Source organism: Oryctolagus cuniculus, chromosome 10, assembly GCF_051225735.1.
Source record: "Oryctolagus cuniculus isolate XC-2025 breed Fujian yellow rabbit chromosome 10, ASM5122573v1, whole genome shotgun sequence".
NCBI lineage: Eukaryota > Metazoa > Chordata > Mammalia > Lagomorpha > Leporidae > Oryctolagus > Oryctolagus cuniculus.
Genome location: NC_142876.1, coordinates 45,173,209 through 45,197,580, shown reverse-complemented (window position 1 = coordinate 45,197,580; position 24,372 = coordinate 45,173,209). Strand labels below are relative to the sequence as shown.

At 42.7% G+C, this 24,372-nt stretch overlaps 1 long non-coding RNA gene across 2 annotated transcripts in view; it reads left to right on the top strand.

The window, feature by feature from the left end:
• The window catches only part of LOC127492391 (uncharacterized), a 107,587-nt gene that overhangs the window by 45,210 nt on the left and 38,005 nt on the right, over positions 1–24,372 (top strand). The window contains exons 2-3 of one of the 2 annotated variants that reach the window (XR_016215133.1): positions 8,284–8,329; positions 16,156–16,520. The exons of the other annotated variant lie outside the window; for it this stretch is intronic. This is a non-coding gene — a long non-coding RNA (uncharacterized LOC127492391). Of the gene's footprint in view, positions 1–8,283; positions 8,330–16,155; positions 16,521–24,372 lie in introns of those variants that run through there. 2 annotated transcript variants of the gene reach the window in all.

Below are 24,372 nucleotides of genomic sequence, written 5' to 3'. Positions count from 1 at the left end.
AGTTTTAATTAGGATTTTTATAAAGTTTTGATCAATGAGATTTTGGGTATCTAGAATTATGCTGTCCTCAATAGGTGAGTCTGGAAAGCTTCCTATAGTTTTCATGCTTTGAAACAGTCTAAATAATAAATATTATTTAAGTTGGTAGAAATTACCTTTAAAGCTATACAGACATACATTTTGCCTGAAAAAATTTGAATAATTAAAAAAATTTGAGTATTGGCCGGCGCCGCGGCTCACTAGGCTAATCCTCCGCCTAGCGGCGCCGGCACACCGGGTTCTAGTCCCGATCGGGGCGCCGGTTCTGTCCCGGTTGCCCCTCTTCCAGGCCAGCCCTCTGCTGTGGCCAGGGTGTGCAGTGGAGGATGGCCCAGGTGCTTGGGCCCTGCACCCCATGGGAGACCAGGAAAAGCACCTGGCTCCTGGCTCCTGCCATCGGATCAGCGCGGTGCGCCGGCAAGCGCGCCGGCCGCGGCGGCCATTGGAGGGTGAACCAACGGCAAAGGAAGACCTTTCTCTCTGTCTCTCTCTCTCACTGTCCACTCTGCCTGTCAAAAAAAAAAAATAAAAAAAAAAAATTTGAGTGTTGATGTATTGGTTTTCTTGGTTCTTTTTGAATTGGTAGTAGTTTATATTTTCTTTAAAAATGGTCTCCTATATGAATATACAATAATGTTTAGAAATTTCTGAATATTTCCATTAGTTTATTTAAAGCATTCTCTATATGTGTACCTATTTGATCTTAACGCTTTTTCTGATTTGCAGTTATTCTTTTTTAGTTAATGTGATTATAAAAGACCTATTTAATTGATTTCTTTAAAAACCAACTTTTGAGTCTTCTGATCCAGTTCAACTTTTCTATATCATTCATTTATTTCTTTACTATTATTGTAATTTCTTTAGTTATTTTGTGATTGCCTAATTTCTTTATATGAATATAACTTATTTTCAACTTTTACTTTCTAACAAATTAATTTAAATCTCTTTATATCCCATACATTTAGGTCTATATCCTCTTTTCCCCATGAATTATATCTGGCTTGAAAGTATATAAGTAAGGCCGGCGCTGCGGCTCACTAGGCTAATCCTCTACCTGCGGCGCTGGCACCCCGGGGTTCTAGTCCCGGTTGGGGCGCCAGATTCTGTCCGGGTTGTTCCTCCTCCAGTCCAGCTCTCTGCTGTGGCCAGGGAGTGCAGTGGAGGATGGCCCAAGTGCTTGGGCCCTGCACCTGCATGGGAGACCAGGAAAAGCACCTGGCTCCTGGCTTTGGATCAGTGCGGTGCGCTGGCCACAGTGGTCATTGCGGGGTGAACCAATGGCAAAGGAAGACCTTTCTCTCTGTCTCTCTCTCTCACTGTCCACTCTGCCTGTCAAAAAAAAAAGTATATAAGTGAGTTTACTTAATTTCATTGCATTGTGACTAAAAAATGTGATTCAATGACTTGTAATTTCTACTTGGGAGGAATTTGTATTTTCTTTATGGACTAATGCAGTTAATTTTTAGCTATTTTCATTTGAAAAACAGAGAAGGGGACAGAATTGGAGATCTTTCATTTGCTGGTTCACTCCCCAAATGTGTACAATATCCAGATCTGGGTCAGGCCAAAGCCAGGAGCCCAGAACTCAGTTTGGGTCTTCCATGTAGGTAGGTGACAGTGACCCAAATACGTCAGCCATCATCTACTGCTTGCCAGGGTATGCACTATCAAGAAGCTAAAATCGGAGCAGAACCAGGACACAAGCCGAGGCCCTTTCTTCATGGATGCAAGCATCCTAAGCAGTATCTTAGCTGCTGTCCCCAGTGCTTACCTCCTGCATTTTTAAGTTTTGTGAATGTTTTTAGGTGTTCTGCAGAGCAAATAGAAGAATAGAGACCTAAGATAAAGAAACATGTGTGTAGAAAAGTCTTGGGGAAAGATGAGTTCAGTTTTGGAAATTTGAGTCTGAAATCTCTTGCACATGCAGATAGAGCTGTCAGATAAGCAGTAAGGTATAGGAGTTGGGGTATAACTTATAGATCTGGCCCAGAGCTACCAACCTACAGATGGCATTTGAAACTAAAACACTGAATGAGCTCAATATGGCTGTGGTTGTCTAGATAGGTTGAGAAGGGAAGGAGATCAGAGAATGAGCCATTAAGAGGTTGGTAGGAAGTTGGGAAAAGCAACTAAGCAGAGAAAAGGAAAATTAAGACAATGATGATTTAAAAGTCTAGTGAAGAAAAACTAGTGAAGGAGAAATCAACTGCTTCAATTGCTGTGAATGGTGTGGACAGGAAGAGAATTGAACATGGACCATTGGCTTGAGCAGCAAAGGAGTCACCAGACCTTCTGGGAGGGTATGCCTGGCTTCACACTTGGCCCTGCGTAGGTGTTCTACTGCTTACCTGTGTTGAGATAGGGAGACTGTTGTTGATGATTGGTTCCCTGCAGGCTCAGGGATGAGGAGGCAACCACTGGGCTATTCACAGGAAAGTACACTTGCTGAGAGAGAAATGATGACAGTTAATCATGGTGCCAGCAGATGGTGAAGAAGGTATAGAGATACTGCAGGAGAAAGAGATAAAAATGACAAAGACCAGAGAAAAAGAAAAGGCTTTGCAGAGAGATGGAGGACTGCTTTTGTGACTCACATTGCAATTCCCAATACCTTTCCTCGTGATATACCCATCCAACTCTGGGGCACATCTAAAATAATGAGCATCTGTTCTTTAGAGGCTCACTTCTTTATAATAAAGAAATGGCACTCAGATGAACTAGTGCAACAGCAGATCAAAGCATGAAATGCATAAAGACAAGTCTAGATAAAGCATAATCCATTGGAAATAATGTTCTATTTTAGTTGCTCTTTAGAAAGCTTGAGAGAATCGCATTCTCAGGACAAGCCCTGCTTACTTTTTTGACCCAGCCTGAGAGAATTTATGTTCCATGTAACAAAAAAGAGCCTCAACTACAGTCTGTCAACTAATGAGAGCATTTCCAAAGCTTGGCAGAACAGACTCATCAGGTTTCCAGATCGCTGAGGAGTAAGATCAGATTCTGCAGTGACCCTATTATTTGTAGGAGAGATTGAATACATAGACTGTGAAGATTGTAATTACATGATGGGAAAAGAACTTTCAAAATACAAAAGGAAGGGGATGGGCTATATGAAATGTGGTAGGAAGGACAATGTGGTGGTATGGAGATGGATCCTGGCCAGCCATGTACCTGCTTGGTTTGAAAAGTGAAATTAAGAGTGAGCATTTGGCACAGTGGTAAATTTGCCTGCCTCTTCAGATGCCTGAATACTAAATGAGTGTGTCAGTTTGAGTCTTGGTTCTGCTCCCAAGTCCAGCTTCCTGGAAATGCATACACTGAGAGGCAGTAGATAATGGCTGGCCCTGGACAATTCACCAGTGGGTGCAAGTGTATTTCTCTTTCTTCCTGCTTTTCAAAAAAAAATGGAATAAAAATGTAAAAAGTGACATTAGTTCAATAGTAAACACAACAGAGCACATTGACACTGGAGGAAAAGGTCCTTTCATACTTGACATTATGAAATTTGGGTCAGCCATTTAGCCACTTGGATTCATAGTTGTTTTTTTTTTTTTTTAAGATTTTATTTATTTGAGAGGTAGAGTTACAGACAGAGGGAGAGACAGAGAGAAAGGTCTTCCATCTGCTGGTTCACTCCCCAAATGGCCACAACATCTTGAGCTATGCCGATCCATAGCCAGGAGCTTCTTCCAGGTCTCCCACATGGGTGCAGGGGCCCAAGGACTTGGGCCATCGCCACTGTTTTCCCAGGTCAGAGCAGAGAGCTGAATTGGAAGAGGAGCAGCCGAGACTAGAACTGGCTCCCTTATGGGATGCCGGCACTGCAGGCAGAAGCTTAACTACTGTACCACAGCCGGCCCCTCGTAGTTTCTTGATCTTTTAAATTACGGGGTTGGATAATCAACTTGCAGGGTTACTACCTTTAATCAGGAATATGACATCCAGTTTGCCCCAGTTACTGAATGGGCTACTCTTACTATGTTACCTTAACCTCTGTTGTGGGAGGTTCTGTGCATGCATGTTTATGATCAGCTAGGTAGAAGCTATTACTTACACTACCTGAGCTTATTTGTAGTAGTAAAAAAAAAAAAATATGAGCAACTGTTAAAGGAACCTGGGGGAAAAAGAGACAATGCCATGTTAAAACTTGATTAGCTCACTATATGTCCTTGAACAAGTTACCTAACCTCTCTGGGTTTCATTTCCTTCACTTTGTGAGGTGTGAGTGTTGAGGAAGGTGGAGTGGTAGTGGTAATGTGGTTGAGATGACTTCTAATACCACATTCAGCTGTAACAGTTGATTCTGTCTAAGACCAGGAGAAAATTTAATTTTTCCTTGACATCCAGGGCTCTTATGCAAAAGACAATGGCCAGCTTTAATACAACTTCCCTGAGGACAGAATAGAAGAAATAGGTGGAACAAAACCTCCCCAGATTTAGGTTAGTGATAAGGAAGACTTTCCAGAATGTGGAATTATTTATTGGTGTGAATTAACCAGGGAGAACAGGACATCTGAGCAGGATAGATTTCTCTGTGTTCCTGGACAAAGTCGGATCATGAACTAAGGACTGGGCATGTGGCGAGGGGAGGTTGAATGGAGGGATTGTGGGTGGGGGAAGGATGAAGAGGCTGATGGTGTTTCTCTCAGCTCCCTGGTCCTTGGTGAGACTTGGCGATTCGTAATCCCATTTCATGGGATTCATGCCCCTCAGAGGGTACAGCTACCTGGGTGACAATCGCTTAGTCACCAACAGTTACCAGTGCTGCTTTGCATTTTGACTCAAAAGGACTGTTACAGGTGGTATTCTTTAGTACATGGAACACAACGGATATGTCACAATTTTCACTTAGTTTTTACCATAGTGGTTGCAAAGATAGGACATTTATCATCCTCTAGAATTTCCTGAAACTGGAATATCTTGGGGATGAAAAACTAACTTCCCATCCTACCCTACTCCTCCCAGCCCAGCCAAGCCCCCAGAGTGAGCACACGATGCATCAAGTGGATGACATCACAACAAAAACTTATCCTGGCCGGCGCCGCGGCTCACTAGGCTAATCCTCCGCCTAGCGGCGCCGGCACACCGGGTTCTAGTCCCGGTTGGGGCGCCGGATTCTGTCCCGGTTGCCCCTCTTCCAGGCCAGCTCTCTGCTGTGGCCAGGGAGTGCAGTGGAGGATGGCCCAGGTGCTTGGGCCCTGCACCCCATGGGAGACCAGGAAAAGCACCTGGCTCCTGGCTCCTGCCATCAGATCAGCGCGGTGCGCCGGCAAGCGCGCTGGCCGTGGCGGCCATTGGAGGGTGAACCAACGGCAAAAGGAAGACCTTTCTCTCTGTCTCTCTCTCTCTCACTGTCCACTCTGCCTGTCAAAAAAAAAAAAAAAAAAAAAAAAAAAAAAAAAAAAAAACCCTCATCCTGCGGATGGGGTGGACCTGCCAGAACTGTGTTCCTCGGGGGTACATCCTGTGCTGCCAGCCCTCTGTGAAGGGACCTGGGGTCCCTCACTGTGCTGGCACTCTTGTCAGCTACGTTTGGACCAGGTAGCCACTTGCAAGCAGCCGTTGCTCTTTAAGCCTTATTCTATGTCTGTATTCCTGCCGTCTGAGTCGGTTCCTTTCAGATTCAGCCTCACGGTTTGAGCTTCAGTTTTCATTGTTGCTCCGGTTTCTGTTTCTTCCATGTTGGGATTTTCGCAGGAATTATCTCATCATATTTCAAGGCATTCTCTGGTTTACCGGCTCAGTTTGTGCTATTTGCTGGTGTTCTCAGCCAAATCTTACTTCAGCGTGGAGCAGCTCCTATAGCCCCACTAGGGGGCCGCAAGTGCTGCTGTCAGAGCCGGTGTTGGCTGCTGTGCTGGGAGAAAGTTAAGGCTGACTCACACACTTGAAAAGACAAAGCCGGGCTGGGACCGCGTCGGACTGCCAGAGCCCTTTGTTTTGATACTGCAGCTGATTGCATCTGCAGAAAAAAGGGAGGATGCTAAAAATAATAACCAGGCTTGCGATTTTCAATGATCTGGATGCTTGGGAGCATCAGAGAGGAAATGTCAGGAAAGGATGAGATGCGTAGGTGACAGGAAGATGCACGGGACTGTTATTCAGGGCTTTTAGAGTTGCCTTGCGTGACTCCTTTCTGCCTGTGTTTTCTCTCCATTTCAATTCACCTCGTCTACGACTTGTAGAGTCAAAATCAAAATGGAGTGAGTGTGGCTAAAAGCTAATTGCAGATCTCTTGCTTCTGTACATATTAGCCTTGCTTGCTAATGGCTAAGGGTATATCTTGTGAAACTATGTGGGCCCAAATTCCCAGGAACTAGGTTGACATAAATGTGTCCGTCACTGTTATCTTACAACCATATCTTGGATCTGTTATTGGGTTTGTTATTGTTATCTGTTATCTTACAACCATAGTCTGGGGTTTTCTTTTTTAATTGCTCACTGCATACCAGGGGTTTGGTTTGACATTGTGAGCTCTAGTGGACAAAATACTACAAAAAGCTGTGTAACTCACTGTTGGGGGCCACACTCTGGTAAGGAGTATTGGTCCCGATCGGTTGCCTTGCCTCTCATTTGCCTCTAATTTTCAATAAAATTCACGTGTGACCATCACTGGTTTTTTGTAATCTATTTTAGTTGATGGGTGGATGCAACAGACTGACAGATGAAGGCTCTGGGAAAAAACAAAAAACCTTCAGGTTCCTACCATCCATATGACCACGTGAGAATTAATTCACAGCGCATTAAGTGGACTTAAGTATTCACGATCGCATCTATGTAGCTTTAAAACTGGTCCAGTAGGAGAAACTATTTTGATAGCTTATAATCCTTGACTCACTTCCGGATCCCTGGACTCCTTGGTCTTCCTAGGAAGTGTGAACCTAGAAGACTGTGCACTCAACACTACTAGGATGCTCATCAGGCAGTATTCTGATTCCGTCCACTTCCCAAAAGCAGAAGGCCTCCCAAGTGTGTAACTCTTGTCTGTCTCTGCCTTGAGCCATTTTCTAGCCATTCTCTTCTCTTTTTCCAATTATTTCCCCCTTCATCAATACTTTCCTTGTAGGCTCCAAATGTGCTCATATATCAACTAATTTTAAATATCCCTGCAATCCTAAATATGCTCCCCAACTCCTAGTTGGCCAGTGCTCTATTTTGTTCCCTTCACAACTACACTCCTCTATGGGTGAGGAAACGCTTGTTTTTGAATTTCCACCTACACTTCAGTCTGAGTACTTAGCACTCATCATTTTATACCTATTGTCTCTAATTATACAAGATTTAAATTGGTGCTGAAGTGATCACTACAAACAACATACCAGATAAGAGCTGTGTTGTTGATAGAAGCTGGTATTAAAGAGTCTTGAGTAAACAAAAAGCTTTAATGGTTATAAAATTTGTTGTTAAAAAAAACCACAAACCGAGAGGGTTATTTTTCCTCCTGAGTGTAAGGGTAGCTTTTCCTGCATGGCTGTGCTCCCTCTTACTTTGCTCCATGATCTTTCCAAACACTTTCTTTGTCACTCCAGAAATGACCATCCTGAGAAGACTGAAACTACTTATTATCTCTTAACTAGTAAAAAATAAAACCTTTGAATTATGGAAGTGTATTTCTTATCTTGACAATTCATCTAGGTAAGGAAAAGAGTGTTTATCATCATTGTCCTTTAATAAACTCAACAGTGTTCTCATTTCTGGCCTACAGTAGGTACCCATGTATATGAATATTTATAAATTATGGAATAGCAATTGACAAACAAGTGTTCCTTCACTTCCTGTTTATTTGGATATTCAAACCATGAGTATCTGCTCAACCAATGAGTATCTGCAGATGACTTACCAAGCAATTATGAGATAATGACAAACATGCTGAACATGGTATGACTCTCATGGGTCACCATTCTGGTGGTTGACATAAATGAGTGAAATGAAATTTCATATATCAAGGTGAGTACCAGGACAAAAGAAGGAAGGCGACTCTGGGAGCACTGGAGAAAGTCTCTTAGAGATGCAGTGCGGGAGGGGAGGAGAAACCCAAGAAAGGTTTCCTGGAGAAAATGATTATCTAAGCTTAAATGTTGAAGAAAAAAAAAGATTAAAAAAAGAGCATTTGGATTTAGTTTGGAATGGCAGTACCCAGAGAGTCGTTAAGGCTTTGAGTCATGAAGATGCCTATTGTAAGCTTTAGAGCTATTGCTAGATATAGAAATAATACCCCACTCCCCGGCTTTAATTCTATTTCAGGTTCTTGTCATACCCAAGAAGCATTCTTAGTGCTGACACAAATAAGGTAAATCTTATTCAGAAGGTGAGAAAATAAACATGCATACACGAGCATGGGTTGCCACACATACAGAAATACCCCTCGTGAGTCGGCAGTGGGCCCAGAAGGAGAACTGAGTACTCTGGCACCTCTTCCAATTGTAGTCTGTGGTAGAAGAGAGAGAACACACCCCAACACCTCCTTTCATGAAATGTAGGAGTTTGCTTCTAAAGACGTGAAGCTGCCTGGGAGTTGTACAGTATCCCCATAAATTCCACGTGGAATCCAACATCTCTTTTGTGGCATTTTTTTCCCCACGTCCCAGATGAAACAGACATATCCCTGGAAAGGGGCCATTTTGATTGACAAGCAGGAGACTAGAATTACACATAGGGTAGGGGAGTGGGTGGTGGTGGTGGCTTGCAGTTTCCTCCAGCTCACCATATCCTAAACTAGCAGCCTGCTTAGCCCATATCAGAAAGAGATTGTTAGGAAGTAGGTATGTTGTGCAGTGGTTTAGCTGTTGCTTGAGATGCTCGCATCCCATGTCACAGTTTTTGGTTCAGATCTTGACTGCTTTACCTTTGATTTAGGTTCCTGCTGGTGTGCACTTGGCGAGGGAGCAAGTAATGGCTCAAGAAGTTTGGTCTCATGTGGAAGACCTAGATAAGGTTCTGGATTCTAACTTTGTCATGGCTCAGTCCTGGCTATTTCAGACATTTGGAGAGTGAATTAGCAGATGAAAGAGCTCTCTCTCTCTTTCAAATAAAATATTAAATAAAAATTGAAAAAGATTAAAAATAAGATTGCTAGAAATGACCAAAGATTGCATGTGTGGGGAGCAACCCGGATTAGACTGAGTTACTGGAATTAAGACTTATTCTATGCATCTGCTCTCCCACAATATGGCGCTGGGAGAGAAGAAAACAGCTTTTACACAGCTGCCTCCAGTTCAACCAATAAACTGTAGGACTTGCTCCTGATTGGAGAGCAGCGTACTCGGCGTGTGGGTAGCAGAGTTGGGATTGGCAGAGGAGGACTATAAAGGAGGAGAGAGACGGCATGCACCAGGAACATCTAAGGGGAACATCTGAAGGAACACCTGTGCAGCCCCCGAGAGAGCCGGCCGGCGGTGTGCCACTCCCCTGCGGAAGTGGGGAGTGTGGCAGGGGGAACCGCCCTTCCACGGAGGTGGAAGGGACAGTAGCCAACCCGGGAAGAACCAGCAGCAAACCCGGGGAGGGCCGAGCAGACGAAAGAACAGCGCAGGGTCCTGTGTCGTTCCTCCACGAAGAGGGGGAGTGACATAATGGTGCCGTGACTCGGATAGAAAACCTAGGACGGATAGGAAACTTAGGAGGGAAGAAACGGGAAGAAGTGGAAAATGCCGGAGAGAGAGACTAGCAAACAGCCTAGGGAAAAGCCGGACGAAAAAGGTGCCAGAAGAAGCTATTGAAAGCCTAGGCATAGACTCGGATATGGACTGTGGGAAAGAAGTTAGGATTTAAAGTGAAAGCAAGAAGAAACTTAGACTCAGATATGGACTGCAGGTTGAAAGTGAAAGTGAAACCTATAAGAAACTTAGACTCGGATACGGACTGTGGGGAGAGGCCAGGAGAAATGAGGGAGGAATATTGTTGGAAGAAAACTTAGGGAAACATACCGGGTAGAGAAAAATGTTAGGGAGGATGAAGCCGCGAGTGCAGGCCGAGGCGGAAACGTAAGCCACCTTGGAATTCTTCAAGTCACCCCGGGGAGCAAGAGGCGAAGATCTGGAACCAGAGACGTGGGCCGCCAGGTTGGAATTCGCCAGGTTAGTCCGGGGAACTTGGACTGAATGCCGGTGGTGGCGGAAACATTCGCGGAAGCCGCTGCGTGCAGAGAGAGCACCGGGCGTGAATAGATAGGGAACGCGGGGCTGGCGCGAGGCCGTGGTGCGGGCGCGAAGTGCGTGGAGACCGCGGAGCGTGCGCGCGAAGCCGAGCCGTGCAGAGCCGGGAGCCCGCCGGCGGGGCGAGGCGCCGGGAAGCCACGCAGAGCCGTGAAGCTGCCGCGGGGCGAGCCACCGAGAAGCAGCCTCGGGGCGGGCGCCGGGAAGCCGCGGGGATAAGAGAAACAGAAGTTTAGAAGTAAAATAAGAGAAATAGGAATGTTGGTAGACAGACGTAAAATGGGAGAAATAGGAATGCCCGGAGATAGAGAAATAGAGAAATAGAAAGGCCTCCCCACAATACTGCAATGAGAAGGCTTGGATTCGGTCTGCCTGATTAGTAAGGCGGTAAGCACCAGCGGGCAGCTCGACCAGAGTATGAGCTGCAGGTCACCGAAGATAGGCACGAATCAACACCAATAAGTCACCCCACAACATAGCAATGAGAGAGCTTGGATTCGGTCTGCCTGATTAAGGCGGTAAGCACCAGCAGGCGGCTCGACCAGAGTATGAGCCGCAGGTCACCGAACACAGGCACACATCAGCGCCTAAAAACCTCCTCACAGCATGGCGAGGAGAGGACCCGGATTCGGTTTGCCTGATTGATAGGACTTGTAAGAACCTGTGGCAACTCTAGCAAGTAGAGCAGAGTGTGTGCCGCGGGACACCGAAGACAGGCGCGTATCAACGCCAAAAAATAAAAAGAAAGGGGGATCTGTGGGGAGCAACCCGGACTGGACTGAGTTACTGGAATTAAGACTTATTCTATGCATCTGCTCTCCCACAATATGGCGCTGGGAGAGAAGAAAACAGCTTTTACACAGCTGCCTCCAGTTCAACCAATAAACTGTAGGACTTGCTCCTGATTGGAGAGCAGCGTACTCGGCGTGTGGGTAGCAGAGTTGGGATTGGCAGAGGAGGACTATAAAGGAGGAGAGAGACGGCATGCACCAGGAACATCTAAGGGGAACATCTGAAGGAACACCTGTGCAGCCCCCGAGAGAGCCGGCCGGCGGTGTGCCACTCCCCTGCGGAAGTGGGGAGTGTGGCAGGGGGAACCGCCCTTCCACGGAGGTGGAAGGGACAGTAGCCAACCCGGGAAGAACCAGCAGCAAACCCGGGGAGGGCCGAGCAGACAAAAGAACAGCGCAGGGTTCTGTGTCGTTCCTCCACGAAGAGGGGGAGCGACATAATGGTGCCGTGACTCGGATATGAAGCCTAGGCAGGGTTTAGTGTCGTTCCTCCACGAAGAGGGGGAGCGACAGCATGTTATAAGGAATGTTGGTTCTGATTATTGGTATTTTGCAAACACAAATGAACTCATGAATGATAAATTTTTTTGTTTATTATTTTTGACAGATAGTTAGACCATGAGAGAGAGAGACAGAGAGAAAGGTCTTCCTTCTGTTGGTTCACCCCCAAAATGACCACAATGGCCGGAACTATGCTGATTCGAAGCCAGGAGCCAGGTGCATCCTCCTGGTTTCCCATGTGGGTGTAGGAGCCCAAGCATCTGGGCCATCCTCCATTGCCTTCCCGGGCCACAGCAGAGAGCTGGACTGGAAGAGGAGCAACCGGGACTAGAACCCGGCGTCCATATGGGATGTCAGTGCCACAGGCGGAGGATTAACCAAGTGAGCCACAGCGCTGGCCTCCATGAATGCTAATTTAAAAGTTTACTGAGAAAGTGAAGAAAAAATTTACCTTCATATAAAGATCTCTGAAAAATTCTTTTCTCTCCTTTATTGTAATATCTGAATTAAAAGTGTTTTTGTTCTGATTTAAACAGTTCAATAATTGTTGAATTAGCAAGTTCCAAGTTGTCTGTCATATCCTTAGCATTTCTGAGATCTGCAAGTCTCTGCATTTCATCCTTTAAATTTCTTTGTTTTAAACCCTTCATGTCTATGAAGAGACACTCTCATGAGGTCTCATATGAAAAGGGCATGAGGAATCATAATGATGCAGTCCCATCAGCTTCTTGGTTCACCACCCTACCCACCACTCCTCTGCATCCTTGCAAGCCACCAAAGATTGCACCTGCTCTTTTTTGTTGCAGGAGATTGCATCTACTTCCTCTATTGGTGGTCCATTCTGCCCACTCCCCTGCACCCCAGTCCTCACGGAGCTTTTACAGCACATATGCAGCTCTTTAGTGCTAGAGTAGTTGCCATGGACTTCTATCAGATACACCCAGACTCCTGCGCATTCCTTCACAAGAGTACTTACACTACTGCATTGCAACAAGCCACTGGTTTTCCTTCAGTAGACTGTAAGCTCTGTAAAAAGGTTCTGTGTCCTTTTATCATTTGAATCCAAGTGTATTTCATAGTGTCTGATAAACAGAAGGCACTCAATCCATATTTGTTTAATGGCTGAATAATATTTGGATGACAAGTTACATTTTTATGGCATTATATTCATGTATATCACCACATTGGCTTCTTCATCTAACTCTGGTACCTAAGTATTATTCCTATTTTACAGTGAGAACTTGAGCATACATAGGTTAAAAAATAGGTTATAGAAATTTGGCTGAATCTCGTAGCTACTTTGTCTATAGCTTCACTCGTTAATAAAAGGTTTTCATAGGTTATTCAGGAAGTAGTTTTTGAATATGGATCCCATGTGGGCTCCGGGTTCTAGTCCCAGTTGCTCCTCTTCCAGTCCAGCTCTCTGCTGTGGCCCAGAAGGGCAGTGGAGGATGGCCCAAGTGTTTGGGCTCCCAGCTGCATGGGAGACCAGGAAGAAGCACCTGGCTCCTGGCTTCGGATCGGCACAGCGCCGGCCGTAGCAGCCATTTGGGGAGTGAACCAACAGAAGGAAAACCTTTCTCTCTGTCTGTCTCTCACTGTCTATAACTCTACCTTTTGTCAAAAAAATAATAATAAAAGAATATGGAAGTCTTGACTATGGTGTCTTGTAGAAATCAAGTGTAATTCTTATGATTCTGATTCTCTTGGTAATACCCTTAAACTATGGTACTGTCAAAAGGGAAATATTAGGAAAATGATCTAAAGTGCAATTTTATTCCATATGCCTGTTTAAACTATGTAGTTCTGGGGTAAGTAAAATAACATGTGGCTAGATTTTTTTAGAAGTTGAATATTGCTTTATCTGTGAGCCACAGGTCTATGGACTACATTGAAAGATAAAGCAACTACCCAGCTTTTTAAAATAAGTGGTATGAGTAGCAACAAGTGGGAAAAAATCAGAAAAACATAATTAACCAATCCTGTAGTATGCTGTTGTGTGTGTGTATGTGTATGTAGCAGAAAAATTTGTGCACTAAACATTTTGTGTCAGAGTTATACAAGAGGGTGTTTTACCTCAGCACAACAAATGGAAAAGTCTCTGAGAATCTGCCATTTTCCCTTCTTATTCCCTTTGCTCCTCTCTACTGTCCCCACAGTCCTCTTCCTATGTACAATGGACATTGGATATTTCCTTGCGGCTCTGGGATGCCTGTATCCAAAGATGATGTTCTGGATCATTCATTTATTCTAAGAGTAAATGAACAAGTCTAATCTTTTGAGATATTTTAAAGATGATTGTGGAAAGGCCTGTGCTCAACCTAAAGGAATAAATCCCCCCGAAGTAGAGTAGTTTTTTAAGCAATCTGAATTGATGATTTGGGGTTAGAATTTCTGTTGCCTTTAACTTATACCACATAAGTGATAGTTTGTCCTGGGTATTCATATGGCCAGCTCTAGGGATAGGAGCAACTTCTACCAAAATTAAGACTAATCTAAGGCAAGTCACATCTGGAGAACCTCCTGAAAGCCTCAATATTTGGAGATTGCATAGAATTGATCATATTAAGAGTGATTGCGATGTAGCTCAGGTGGTTTTGGATTAAATGGTCAAGATATGACATTTAGAAAGATCCTGGTGAACAAGACCCCAGCAGAAGGATCAGGCCATCAAGGAGAGAGGCGCCTTTCTCCGAAGGGAGGAAGGAACCTCCACTGTGATACGGCCTTGACTAAACAAGTTCAGAGTTGGTGAACTCAAGGGGCTTCCATAGCCTAGACAGCTCATAGCAAGAGTCTCAGGTGATTGCTGACATCATAAATAAGAGTGCCAATTGTTAAATCAACAACGGGAGTCACTGGGTTCATGCTCCCCACGTAGGATCTCTATCCTTAATGTGTTTAACTATGAAACTCAAAAACAACACTACTAGTCGAACAATACCCTATACCTGGTTCGGTTGGGTGAGTGCAGCCTGTTGAAATCCCTGCTTAGTATATACTAAGTTGATCTTCAGTATATGAAGGTAATTGAAAATGAAACGTGATGAAGGGTGTGATGGGAGAGGGAGAGGGGTGGGCCACGGGAGGGAGGGAGGTTGGGGGGGGAGCCACAACAATACAAAAGTGGCATTGTATATTCTACTTAAAACTATTGGTTGAACTCTGTAATTAATACACAATTACTCTTAGGTATTTAATTAATGCTATAACTAGTACTCAAATAGTATTTTTCACTTTGTGTTTCTGTGTGGGAGCAAAATGTGGAAATCTTTACTTAATATATGCTAAATTGATCTTCTGTATATAAAGATAATTGAAAATTAAAAAAAAAGATATAACATTTAAATGACCATTGAATGTGGCAATTGTTCTGGTTCTTCAAATGGGCATCAATGTGGGGAGTGCACTGGTTTTTCATTCCACTACCATTGAGCCCTAGGAGTTAGGATTTACTCGTGTGCGAGTAATGGTTAAGCAGCAAGTCTGCAATCCCTTCTCTCAAAATGCAGGTGAGATGGCCTTTGGTAAGAAAAAATGTGATGGTCTAAAGGCAGACCTGCAAGCACAATAGTAGTATTTGTAAGCAGGAAAGTTTTTACGAAACATTTTTAACCGAATGAATCTGTTCTGTAGGATTCATTATGACAGACAAATCTAGGATTTATGGATTCTTATGACTCCTATAAAATGCCACAGAAGCAATGTCAACAACTATGGAAGACATAGCAATAGTTCATGACCAAAAGGGCTTCTTCTGTGACAGTGATGTGATCCTACACTTTGCTTGGACACATCATTTGGTAGATGTGGGCATAGGATGTATCTAATATGTCATAAATATATAGCCTGGAGATCTGAATTGGTGATGCTGAACCTCTTGCTGCTTTACTTTACTAATAATGTCATGAATACAATGAGCAAAGTCTGACATTATAGGTTAGATATCTCTTTGGTGTAAGTTTAATTTGTTAATTTGACTTTTGTTTATCTCATAATTTTTGCGAAGATGTCATTTGGTGATTTTGGGATTAACTCTAGTTCCTTTTGTTTAATTATATCACTTTAGTATATAATTTAAGCTCTGTGCCTCAGTTTTTATCTTTGTGAAATAGGAAGTGATAAATACCTATATTGCAGTCATCTGGTTTCCCTAGGGAAAAAATCTGAAAATTGGTTAAGTACTTATAGTTTTGTATGGGGGATCCTTGAGGAACAACTAAAAATACATACGCAATCTAATGAGTCATATTTTCCTAATGTCTTCCCAAGAAGAAGTTACGTTCTGAGTTCTAGATATGACTCCGTTTCATATTTGTTCACCCATGCCACCCCCAGCTCTTTTGAGGAATCTATAAAAACTTTGAGAACAACTTATTTCTAAGAATAAAATGTCTTTTAATGTTCCACTTACTCATCATTTTCCAAGAAAAGGATGATAGAGGTAAAGAGCTCCAAGGGTAGAATGGTAACAGAGGTAATTTGGTTCAATATCTATCCTTCCATGTCCTGGACTGAAATTATGAAAGTTAAAATTATGAAAGTTATGGAACTTAGCCATACTTATACAGCTATCAACATTACTGCTGGGTCTTGAAACTTTTCTGTCTAGAGAACTCACCACCCTGTTTTTCCATGGAAATTGTCTACCACTTATTCTCTCTTCACAGGGTTCTTCTGGGAATGACCTCACCTTGGCTCCAAAACTGAATAAATGGCCATTTCTAGTCAGAATACTTCATCTTCCCATTGGCTCATAAATGGACTTGCTACCCAAGTTAGGTTAATGAGAACAGCACTGAGACTTCTGCTAGAGCCCACAGGAAAGAGTAGTTCTACTTATGCTGAAATTTGTTCAGTGGGGAGAACATGAACCAAGAGGTTCCTGGTGTCAGTGAAGGGGAAAACATTGCCCGAGAATAAAATACACACAGGTTGAAGAGGGAGGGAGAGAAGGCACACCAACCTGGATAAACCTGGTGGACTCTGATTTCAGCTACATGAGGCAATGAATTCTCATTTTGCTTAGGTGAATTTGATTTGAATTTTTTTCCATAAAATAAGAGTTCTAATTTAGATATGATGATCTCTGATTTCAGGTTCTGTTAATAAAAATTTAACATTTTTATTGTGTGAAAAGTGTTCATTTTTGCAAGGAAAAGACACAACATAATGGCATATATAGATCCAAATATAATTTTGGAAGGACAAAATAGTTTCAGTTTTTGCAACTGATCCATGGAAGGGAAAAGTTCACCTCTACTTACATTCTTCTTACATAGTTTTCTATTGTAGTTTACTGTGCTTGTATATCTGTGTTACATTAGATTGTAAGCTTCCTGAGGACAAGAGCTGTGCATTTTTACCTATTTTTCTTTAGCAACCTGAACAAACTTCATTGATATGCCTAATACTTATTGAATGTTCACTAAGTGTGTCAGGCACACATTGATGTTTCACTTGTTTGATCTTTACAATTAACTGAGGAGATGGGTCCCATTTTATAGATTGGGAAATGTGTACACATTCATAGCTGTCAATGGTAGAGTGGAAATTCTAACCTATATGGCCTGTCTCCTAACAAGTGTCCTGCTTTACTTGGCTTATGACTATTCTCATAAGTACTTGATGAATGAAAGAATAAGTATCTCTGCATTAGAGAACTTTTTAAAAAAGGCTTATTTATTTGAAAAGTAGAGTGACAGGGAGAGGCAGATCTTCCATCCACTGGTCCACACACCAAATGGCTGCAACAGCCTATTCTGTGCCAGCCCCAAGCCAGGAGCCAAGAACTCCATCTGGGTCTCCCATGTGGGTCGCAGGGACCTAAATACTTATGCCATTTCTTCCAACCCAGGTGCATTAGCAATAAGCCGGATTGGGGATGGAGCAGCTGGTACTTGAACTCATGTTCTGATACAGTATGCAGTCTCACAAACAGTGGCTTAACCCACTGTGCCACAACTCTATACCAGTTGGGTATGAAACTTTGGTGATATTTGGGGAAACCAAGTCAGTATAGAGAAAAACTAGAGCCTGTATTTTTTGACTTTTTTTTAAACAACTTATTTAGTTGAAGGGTAGAGTTACAGAGAAAGGGAGAGAATTTCCATCCCCTGGTTCACTCTCCAAATGGTTGCAAAAGCCAGGGCTGGGCCAGGCTGAAGCCAAAAGCCAGGAGTTTTGTCCAGGTCTCCTACACAGGTGCAGGGGCCCAAGTACTTGGGCCATCTTCTCCCTTCCCATCCACATTAGCAGGGAACTGGATCAGAAATGGAACAGCTAGGGCTTGAACTGGTGCCTAAATGGGATGCCAGTGCTGTGGGAGATGGCTTAACCTGCCTGCACCACAGCACCAGCTCCATTTCTTGACTCCTACTGGAACACTTTTCCATTGTACAATGCTGACCTAGGAATCAAAAATGTAGGTAAGATACTTTAAATTTGAGGATCCAGGTGATTTATAGTTAATCTTTTGTGAAAATGTTATACTGATAATCTTCTACATGAAAACATTTTAAAGAAATGTCTTCCTACTCAATATCCCCAAATTAAAAATCACAATGAGAAAAATACCTAAATAGAAAAAAAATTCTAAAGCATTTTCCTAAAAATGAAGAAAAGAATTAATGTGGGTGATGGGTGATCAGGTCTGCATAAATATAGCAGGTGGCATTACTTATATTGTCATATCATGTTAGTAACTTAAACCAAGTAAACTCCATATAAACTGTTCCTTTTATCTGTAATTTAGAAAGCCTAGAAATAAGGGGCTCTGAGACAAAGATAGGCCATGTTTTCCATGGAAGATTCCTGGAAACTGAAAAATAAGGTCTTTTAACATTTTGTGATATAACTGTTTTTCTTGGCTTAAGCGTAGGTTTTAAAAAATGGTGCTCATTGTTTTGCTTGTAGTTCTTTTATGCATGGACACCCGTGCTGATGATGCATTCAGTTTAGGAGAATTTTCCAATTGAAAAAGTGCTCTAGAGAAGTTTAAGCGCCATGAATCACCCAGACCTCATCTAAGTCTCGTGAAAGCAAGGGCTGTGAAAGGCAGTCACAGAGAGAAGACATATTGTAGTTGTGCTGCCTGATTCAACTAAATAGAAAAATATTTTGTAAAGACATGAGAATCTCAGGCATGTGGCAGAGTGGTAAGGATAAATGTCACATTCTGTCAGAAAGGCAAAAATGAGTGACCTGCTTCCCCCTTCCTCCCCCCTCCTCTTCTCACAAGGGGGCCAGACCTGGAATCCCAGCTGCATGTGCAGATAAAATATAAACCCCAAGGTTCTTGGTTACAGTTACAAAAACATAGGAACTACAGCAGGGGCATTTTCCCCCCTTAATTATTTTCTAATGGTTTTTGGACAATCAAAATGGATTTGATCAGGTGATCAATACATTTTTAGTATGAAAGATATTGCTAATAATAATACTAGTTTCAGTAGCAACAGCTAATGTTTTCTGATCAAAGGGATTGATTGCTTCCCCCCATCTGTCCATCTGACACTAGGAGCCTGGATGAGTAGAATTTTTCCTTTTGCCTGTTCATTCTGAATAGGATGCTTATTTTTTTCATCAATAGATTAAAACAGCAAATGTGTCAGCTGCTTTGGGATTTCCTCTTCCAACCCTTAGTAGCCTTTGATGTTTCCTTAAAATAACTCTTTGAGAGCTTTGGGGTCTTTTCTGTTCATGTGTCAAAGTGCCTGTCCCATCAATGGGGATTTTCAGCCTGGAAAATATCTTAAGGGCCTTGGTGCTGTTAGGGCCTTTGGGAATCTGGAACTTCTCATCAGCAGTGGGGAGTATGTGAAGAACGGATCTACTTATCTGCCTGACTTTTTCTGTATGCACTCCGTTCTCACTTTAAAGGAGCAAACTGTAGATGATAAAGTCTGTGGTACAGATGATCTGGGTATGGATTTTTATTGTTTTTCTTTCCCCCACATTCTCTGGCGATCTCTGTGCCTTTCTCTCCCCCAGTACCTCCCAGGGAAGCAACCTTGAGGGATGACTTTTCAAAATACTCAGTGCATTCCCCAGAATTCGAAAGATGCCTCTCTGAAGGGGTGTGTGTGTGCATGACCAGGGCTGTTCTGATCATCAGACCCCTGGGTGGGATGAACTCCTGGGAGCACCTTGGTTTGGGGCTAAGCAGCAGATTGGACTGAGTAAAAGTCTGATTTTTGGGCTACAGGCAGCCCTTGGTCAGGCAAATGCAATCTTGGGTTTCCTTGAGTTCCTTGGCTCTGTAGGCCTTCTTAAGCACCCCATCAAAGCAATTATAAACTCTACAGAGAAATAGATGTAAACGTCAGCCAGTAAAGCCTGCGTTGAGTAAGTAGACTGTGGTCACAGGCAATAACAGTGGTGTGGGAACAGCCAGTTCTCTTAATCCTTTCCCACTGTCCGCACTAAATGGGAGCATGGCTGCTCTACAGGCTGTACGTGCAAATATATTTCAAACTAAAAGTTTGGTTTCTTTGGTCAACAAACAGTTCACTACTCCAGATTTCACACTTGGGGCACACTGGCAGTGCAATGATTTAAGTGGTAGTGGCTTGATTGCACAGCAGTAACTTACTCAGTTTTATGTAGGCCTACTTTGTTTTCCCAAACAAACAAGGTTGCCTCTCCTTTTCTGTTCCCATTGTCTAGAGTTGGGCACGCTGCCTGCCCTTATTAGAAGAGTGTTGCACATTGGTATGCTTCTCATTTGCTGTATTGCATCCAACACACACACATTTTCTTTAGTGGGCCTGGTTCTTAATAATAATCTGACAATAGATTATGAAATAGAAGGTCAAGAATTGTGAACTAATAGAGGAGGGGAAAAAGCAGAACTACAGCTTGCCTGGAAAACTACAGTGTAATAGAAGAGCAAGTTGCATCAAAATTTCTGAAGTTAACTTCCAGTCATGCACCTGATGAGCTGGGAGGCTCCATCAATTTGCTTCCTCTTTAAGGGTCTCAGGTCTTTATTTGGGAATAGAGAAAAAAACCCTTTTTATTTCACAGTTAGTTGTAAGAACAAAGCAAATGAAATCACGCTTATGAAAATACTTTATAACAGGTAAAGGACACCCACAAGTACGGTGGTTTTTGTAATTATTACTAGAATACTTAGTTGGGGTACTCTCAGACTCTCAACATCAATCGAGATCTTTTCCATTTTTCTAATGAGAAACTGGGGAAAAACTCAAAGGTGATTTTGACATGTAGCTTTGCTCCTTCCCAGCTCACTGTTTTTTTTTTTTTCTTAAATATTTATTTATTTGAAAAGCAGAGTGAGAGAGAAGCAGAGAAAGAGCCTGCTTGGTTGGTCTTTCATCCTCTGGTTCACTCCTCAAGTGACTGCAATGGGCAGAGCTAGACTGATATGAAGCCAAGAGCCAGGAACTTCTGGGTCCCTCACATGGATGCAGGGGCCCAAGGACTTGGGCTGTCTTCCAGTGCTTTCCCAGGCCATAGCAGAGAGCTGAATCTAAAGAGGAACAGTCGGGAGTTGAACTGGTGCCCATATGGGATGTCGGCACTGCAGGTGGCAGCTTTGCCCACGAGGGCACAGCACCGCCCTCCCCCACCAACTATTATCTACTCCTTTACCCTTCTAGCCCATCTCTAAAAAGTGAACCAAGTGCCAGCATAAAGAATTTCAGTTGATTCTCATTTATTTGTACTAGTTATTTTATAAATTCTCATAGGAGAAATTCAGGGTTAGGTAACTAAGAACCTCTGGTCACAGCCATTTTGCCAACCAAAAAAAAAAAAATGTAAGCTTGTTTTGTATGCTTGGTTGTTTAATGTATATTATTGATTCATTAACATTGAACTCATGGCCAATGGCACTGTAACTCATTCCTGCAAGAAGATTATCTAACATGCGTGTTTGTTTCTGTAAGGCACATCACAGCCTTTTTGTGCTTAGGAACACTGACAACACGTAGGTATTTTGCTTGGGGAATATTTTATATTTTATTAATACACAGAAAACAAGTTTTATGTAATTCATAAATACAGTTCCAAGAATACAATCATACTTCCCTACTTCCCTTGCTCCTTCTCTCACTCTCTCCTTCACACTCTCCCTCCCTCGATCCTTGGGAGACATTTTAAACAGCAAAATCACCAAATAAAAGCACAAAAATGCACAATGGCTAGAGACCATGAGGAGGACACCTGTAGGTAGGAGTGGAAACAGGCAGAGTATGGCCATTTCAAGTTGTTGTGCAAGTGCTGGGGGTACTAATTTTTGGGGTTACACATAAATTTTAGGTAGTAGCTGAATTTGCAGAGAGGGAAGGATCAAGTAAAAAATCAACTTTGCCCCTGGGGGAGCTGGACTAGGATTGATGGATGGAAACGGTAGGAAAGCAGTTTTTCAGATCACTTAACAAGTGTTTATAATTGTCCAGTAAGAGGACAGGCTTGCCAATGAGCCCCTGTCATTGCAAATGTTCTAGTAGAAAGGACATGATTTAAAGTGACTTGGGGAAAGAATATAGATCTTGCAAGGAGGCCACAAGCTATGAGATGAGTGATGGCTGAAGAAAGAATAGAAACGAGTCAAATTCTGTTACCATCATTGTTGATCATTCTCTAAAATCGATCCCCATTCTCTTATACCCAAAGTGGGATTTCAATTAGGCCAATATCTAGCACTTATTTTTTTTAAAAAAGTAAAAAGCAGCCCTCTTTTAAATGGGAGTGTGTGCATAAATGTCCTTTTTTCTTGCAAGCTGTAGGATGTTAGAAGCCACAAGCGGCACTTAGTAGATTATAGAGCAGTGATGAGAAAAATGCTAACAGATAGGGAAAGGTCACTGAGCTGGAAGAGTAAGTTCTGCAGTAAATCATTAGAACATAAAAGGCAGAAAGTTCTCTGCAAAGAAGTCACTTTCAGAAATGCATAACCAAAACAGGAAGAAAAAAGGATGCCTCTCTGTGAAGGTCTGAAATATCCAGAGCATTCCATTTGCAGGGTACAACCTGAGCTCCTTTGCTTCAAAGAAACAAGCCAGTACCTCTGCCACCAGGTAAAACTAGTTGTTTTACATAGGCGATCAAGGCTGCATGGAAACATGCTATGCTGAGGTTTAAAATTGTGCTTCCAGAGGCTGGGTTAGGGAGGACAGGCCACAGCCACTTTTAAATCTTACAGCTCTGTCCTGATGCTGAGTGATATAAGTCAGACCCCAAAAGAAAAAAAGCATGTTTTTTCTTATTTGAGATAGTTTATACGTATAGACTGCTGTAGTTTTAGTGATCTGTGATTATTTCAAAATTTACTGTATATGAGTGAAATGGACATCTTTTCATTGGATTATTTATAGCTCTTGCTTATATTTCTGCTGAACTATGGTCTTCTTACTTGTTGAACTCTTTGTTTAGTGGAACATAATGTCTTTAATTTATATTGTAGTCAAAGGCTTTATCTCAAAACATTAGAGAAGAGGGAGATAGATTCTTAGAATTGTTCCTAGCAAATACATTGAATCTGTTCCCTTGTATTAATATCACAGTATGTGAGAGTTGATGAGAAATGGGTTGTAATTACTATCCTGCATTTGTTGTGATCTTTAGAACCCAATGTATTAGTAAATTCCTTAAAAGATGAAAATAATAAAATAAAATTCTAAAAAAAGCCTCTTGTTCCTACAGAGACAAGGGGAATTCTGGGAGTACTCAGCTCATGTTTTTAAAAGCAGAGACAAAGTAGCAGCAAATTCCTTCTTGTCCGCCCTGGTCTGGCTTGTCTTCTTGCATTGGGTGGTGAAGGTGCTCCTCTGGGACTCATTTCCATTCACTTTTGCTGGGATTTTAGATTCTAGACTAGTGGGAACTTGGCACATACCTACTCATGGGGCTGCCTGGATTTTTGATCCCTCCTTCTTTATCCACACACAACCCTGGGGAGATAGCTGGAAGCCAAAATCTACAAGGTTAAGGTTTTTAATTTAAACTCCATATGTGGGAGAGTCCAGCTTCCCACTCACCAGGGGCCTGGAACTCATCCTGTCCAATCCCAACACTTATGCTTGGATGCCTCTGAGCTGTTGAGCTCAACTTCTGTTCAATTCTTAGCCTTTAAATTCTTCATTTCTGGAAGTATAACTTCCCTTTTCTGCCTTTCTAGCCTACCTACATATTAAGGAAGAAGATTCACCTAGACTTTGCACCTATTTAGAGTAGGGACCAGGATGTTTTCCTGCTCCTGCCTGGTCTGTCATAGTGACCAGAAGTTAGCCAAACAAATTGTTAGTTTTGAAAAAACTCACATTTCCCAAAAAATTGAAGGGTTCAATGACCGCACATTCACCCTTTACCCAAATTTACTATTTTTAAAAATTTCTTTGGAAGGCAGAGTGAGAGCAGAGAGCATGGGCTCTCCCATCTGCTGGTTCACTCCCCAAATACCTGCAACAGCCTTGCCTAGGCTAGCCTGAAGGCAAGAACTCCATGCAGGTGTCCCAACTCAAATATGTAAACCATCACCTGTTGCATCCCAGGTATGTAAACAGGAATCAGAATTGGAGCTAGGACTGGGTCCCAGGCACCCTTGATTTGGGATGTGGACCTCCCAAGCAGCAGCTTAACCCTACTGTGCCACAGTGCTGCTCCTACATTTCCTAGTTACCCACTTAAGAGATGGGCCAAGGACCTCAATAGACATTTTACAAAAGAGGAAATCCAAATGGCCAACAGACACATGAAAAAATGTTCAAGATCACTAGCAATCAGGGAAATGCAAATCAAAACCACAATGAGGTTTCACCTCACCCGGGTTAGAATGGCTCACATGCAGAAATCTACCAACAATAGATGCTGGCGAGGATGTGGGGAAAAAGGGACACTAACCCACTGTTGGTGGGAATGAA